The sequence below is a fragment of the Ostrea edulis genome, chromosome 5, assembly GCF_947568905.1.
Source record: "Ostrea edulis chromosome 5, xbOstEdul1.1, whole genome shotgun sequence".
NCBI classification, from domain to species: domain Eukaryota; kingdom Metazoa; phylum Mollusca; class Bivalvia; order Ostreida; family Ostreidae; genus Ostrea; species Ostrea edulis.
In genome coordinates, this window is record NC_079168.1 from 47,400,055 (window position 1) to 47,405,068 (window position 5,014).

The window sequence follows — 5,014 nt, forward strand, 5'->3', positions numbered from 1 at the left end:
TATAGGTTACATTTATTTGGCGTTTATGGGCACGGCTGATAATACAATCAAATTTGGGCCTCCAAAATAATGGGTAGGCCCAGCAACACAATCAACAACATACAACATTTCAATGCAAATTACAACTTTATGTGACCTTGACCCTGGCAGATACAGAAGTCCTGGTCAAAGAATAGAATGTTCAATGTAAAAATAGTCTTAAATGCCCATGACTCTGAGAGGTGCAGAGGTCAAGGGGAAATAAATCAAGTGTCACAATATTTACATGATCTTCAACTGTCCCTGGGTGGTGCAGTGGTCCAAAACAGACACATTAGAGTTAAATTGATGTATGCCGCTCAGTTCACCAGTAAGTTGATGAGACAGCCATGCCAGGATATGGAAGAAGAGTTGACTGTAGACGGGACTTCCCATGAAAGAAATAAGAGAACACGCCAACAGTACCTGTTCCACAATAATAATGTGGGAAGTGGAGGTCTGGGTGGGATTTTAAATTGTATGTTTACGCAAATGGCAAGATATTTTTTATTCAAAAACACAACCAACCTCACAACTGGATTGTTACGAGCAAAGAGAGAGGTTGCTGCAACAGCGTCTCCTTTAATATTCGAGTTAGATAACTTGCATCGATCACCAAGGGAGGTAACTCAACGAAAATTGCGCTTCCTGGATAAAAGCATCTGCATGATTCTCATAGTGCGAAATAGATGCCGTATTGTGTAGATTCATATTTGCTAAAACCATGAGCGTAATGGCCATGACAGGTCACAGTAGGGGTTATAAGTTATACATAGAATATGCAAGAGTATTCTTTAACAATGATCTTGAGCCATGCATTTTTTTCATTTTATCCAATCATTTTCACATGTTGTGTAGATTCAATGTTGTTGGCCCTAAGGGCAATGGCAGGACCACAATGGGGTGTAGCAGTCAGCTGAGTTCGATTGTTGGTGGCCAGATAGCTCAGTTGGTAAAGCACCTAACTAGGCAATTCAGGGGGCCTCGGGTTCGAATCCTGGTCTGGTCCGTTGCATTTTCTCCCTTCCTGTTACAGGGGTTTAAAGTTTACATGGGAGATTAATGCAACTTCTAAGGTGAGCAATGTGACCAGTGAACTTTATTGAGGTTGAAAGATCTAGACTTAAAAACCGTTTCTGTTCTGGTAATACTCCAATCATTGAGCTTAGTAATAAGACTTCACATAATGAGTCTCTGCTGAATAAAGGCTGACCTCTATATATTTTATGTTCAAGGACAAACAAGGTAAAAACTATGTGCTGTTTCTGGATAATATCAATGATAATTGAGCTAAAGATTTCATGACATTTACAAGGATAATCATATATTGCGTTTTTGGTAATATCAAAACAGTTTTAATCAAATGTCAAGGTCACAAAAGGTGACATTCTACTATCGGTGGATATGGAATAAATCCGAAGAAGAAAATTTCCCATGGGGTTTTTCATGATGAAATGCACGAAATATCATTTTATAAAAATCTATTTCAATATAATTTAATATGACAATCCAGTTGGGGTAAGAATGCAAGAATAGTAAATTAGGGTCAAGGGAAAAATTCATGATATGCAATAACATGTGTACCACTTAACTTCAGAAATTTCCATTAAAAATATGTTTGATTTCATTGTCCTTAACCAATGAAACTTTGCTGGAAGAGTCTATGTTGAATATTTTACAAGTTCACTGAATTTGTTACAAGGACCATGTTAAATATAATTTCAAGATGTTGTCAACCTTTTTTGTCAAGCATGATCTCGATGAAGTGTGTTTAGTTATTCTATTGTTAATATATAGGTATACTCCATTAAGATGAAGTGTGTTTAGTTATTCTATTGTTAATATATAGGTATCCATTAAGATGAAGTGTGTTTACTTATTCTATTGTTAATATATAGGTATCCATTAAGATGAAATGTGTTTAGTTATTCTATTGTTAATATATAGGTATCCATTAAGGGCATGGCTAAAAGATCTCGATGAAGTGTGTTTAGTTATTCTATTGTTAATATATAGGTATCCATTAAGGGCATGTTTAGTTATTCTATTGTTAATATATAGGTATCCATTAAGGGCATGTTTAGTTATTCTATTGTTAATATATAGGTATCCATTAAGGGCATGTTTAGTTATTCTATTGTTAATATATAGGTATCCATTAAGGGCATGTTTAGTTATTCTATTGTTAATATATAGGTATCCATTAAGGGCATGTTTAGTTATTCTATTGTTAATATATAGGTATCCATTAAGGGCATGTTTAGTTATTTTATTGTTAATATATAGGTATCCATTAAGGGCATAGCTAAAAGGGGCCAGCAGGAAACCCCACCTCAAACTTTTTTCACAAATATAACCCTAAAAAGTAAACTTCACAAAAGTATGCATATTTTAGATTCTTCTGACAAAAACTGTTTGAACAAGGATTTTGCTTCAATAATATTATTTTATTAATTTATAAATGCAAAATTACATATAGTTTCTATGTGCTGATTAGCTTTGATTCAAACTGGTACTGCAAACATATATAACACATCTAGCTATTACTAATCCTGTCCAGTTAAGAAGTTTTGTGTCAATTCGAAAGACTATATTTTGTGGCAGAGTGATTGATTAATCAAAACGCTCTAAATCTGCTTGATTTTAGTTTCTATTTCATCCAATATATACCTTCTATTTTTATACCCCCTATATGTGGATTTCAGTTTTATGATTTGATACAAGTACATGTAGTTGAGACTTGGAACTAGTTCAAATGTTGTAATTCATTAATTTGGTTGATATATTTTTCCAAACAGAACACTGATTCTTAAAAAAGTCTAGTAAATCAATTTACTTGAAATTTCGAATAAAAATTCAGTGTTTTGACCAAAAAATAAATTGATCTATAGGCCCACTTCTTTTAGTTCCATTTTAAATTTTAAGACAAGACTTTGAAAATTATGTGAAAATTTAGAAACTGTCATTACTTCAGGAGTCTCATAATATATCCTTTAAACTCTTAAATTCGATATCATGAACTTTTCATATATCAAGTGCAAAGAGGTAATTATTTATTTCCATTACTTGTATTAAACTTTTTTTTTTTATCTGTATTGTTAGAAAACATAAATATGTATCTATTTTATGTAGTGATTGATTTGTGTTGCTTAATTATGTTGTGTTGACACCAACAGACAAATCAATTAATAAATCTCAGTAAATTTTATGTGCAAAAATGCCATGTTTAAAACATTATAGCTCAATAATAAGCATTATGACTACAGTTTTTCTTTTTAATTTCCTAATTCTCCTTAAATGTTGAAATGAAAAATACACTTCCTAAAAAAATTAACATTACTACCAATATCAGATGCTAATTCCTCTTTCAGTCTTGTGTGCATGTATGAAGTTTCAGACATTACTTGAAGGTAGAAATCCCCAGCTGCTGGGATCGAGCCGTATTGAAGAGACAAATTAAGAACAGCATAACCTTGTTTGTGCAGGCAAGGCTAGTACATGTATTACAGGAGAGGAACTTAAGTAAAGGAAATTCAATTAACATATTTACATTCAATAGATTTTTCCCCTTATTATCAATTTTGTTGTAATATTAGTTTCCAGTTTACTGTAAAACAGTTGACAGTATTTGGCGTGATGCCAACCCTTGATCTGAATGGGGCATGTGACAATTAATTGCTGCACTATTAAAAATGACAGGTGTCAATTTTCCTAATTCATCTACAACGTTTCAAATAAATACAAACTTTATAAGCAAAAATAACAGCTACCAATAAGTTTAGTTTTCTTGAATAATATTTCTCAATGAATTGTGTCATATTCAGAATTTTAACCAGTGAAAAAAAAACCATGATTGTTCCATTTAGTGTTCTCACTTATGTAACATGGTTGTAGATGTGTTTACTTCACACCAAACAACATACCCTGCAGTTAGATTTGGTGTAAATATAAATAATGAAGTGTGTTTTTGTGGTTATTATTGGGGGGGGGGGGGCAATTTTGGATTCCGCTATATTACGTACCCATGCAATAAAGACAAACACTTATGTCACTTTTTTTCCCCTGTGCCTTATAGTTTTAAGGCAACATTGCTATCATCCTCCATAATGCTCCATATAAACTTTTATACATTTTTCAACTTCTCTGAAACTGCAGTGCTCTGTAGTATCTTCAAAGGTAAAAATACCGGGCATTTAAAATGAAAATACTCACATAGGTTATTACATTCTATATAATTCACTGAAAATATCAGCTCAGCATTCACTCAGAAATATTTTGTCACAAAATGGTTTCCATGGTTACATTTCATGTTTCAGTACTTTTAAAAAAGCTAGGTGATAATTGATCAAAATCCTGTTCAATGTCACGACAACTATGATGTAAATATATCAGTCAGAGTTGTGCATAGACTTAAACGTTACATCCCTTTAAAATCCTTTTCTCAAGCATGTAAACTCGAGTTATATTAATCATGAAGGCCTTTACCAAATATTGAAAATTGTTAAACTTTGGCCCCTTGGTCAAAGGTTCTAGCCCATCATAGGGCTATATGCCAATGCATGGCATTTAAGGGGCGAGATCAAAAGATTGATGATGGATAAAAATCTAAATTCAGTTAGCAAGGGGGGATAAAATCTCCCGTAAGTTTCTGTCATCCGATATCAATTGGAAAAAGAAAAAAAGACAAGTGACTGTTAAAAGCCACATAATAAATTTACATTTTAATGAACATTTAATAGTTTTAATGTACACTTTCATTAATTTGTGAATAAACAGTAGAAAAGGTATGCAGAGTGTTATTTATAATCGTATGTTTTTACTTGTTAATTGATGAGGTTCAACATTCATCATATTTAGTTTTAAAGGGGTGTGGGGTGTGGGAGTCTTGGTGAAAACTATGTGAATTTAATTTTTTGTCATATATTGAACTTTTGATCTCGCCCCTAAAGATGTTATTTAGTTCTCAACATTTAGCAACCACTGTACACAAACAACA